This window comes from Mus pahari, chromosome 12 (genome assembly GCF_900095145.1).
Source record: "Mus pahari chromosome 12, PAHARI_EIJ_v1.1, whole genome shotgun sequence".
Lineage (NCBI taxonomy): Eukaryota > Metazoa > Chordata > Mammalia > Rodentia > Muridae > Mus > Mus pahari.
In genome coordinates this window covers 18,155,798-18,156,149 of record NC_034601.1, presented here as the reverse complement: position 1 = coordinate 18,156,149, position 352 = coordinate 18,155,798, and positions in this window count along the sequence as shown.

Sequence of the window (352 nt, the reverse complement as noted above, 5' to 3'; positions counted from 1 at the left end):
TGTGTGTGTGTGTGTGTGTGTGTGTGTGTGTGTATAATATCTACGAAAAGAAATCTCAAAGTTGGAAAACAAGAAAAGCAGGAGAAAAAAATTCACTCTGAAATGACCACCTATGTGTCTCTTTAAAGGCAACACTTGAAATTTGAACTGAATTTCAACATTCCTAAAACTCTCTTTATTTAGGAGCTGTAAAAGTGAGAGAACAAGTTCAGGATGCCAGAGCTTGCCGGTCCCTCAGACTTGTCAAATCAGAAGTCAGTCTGTGACCTTCTCACACTGTCCTTAGGTCCTAGAAAAAAAGAGCCTTTCGCTTACAAGGAGTCCTGTGCCATCCTGAGCCGAGGCAGGAGAG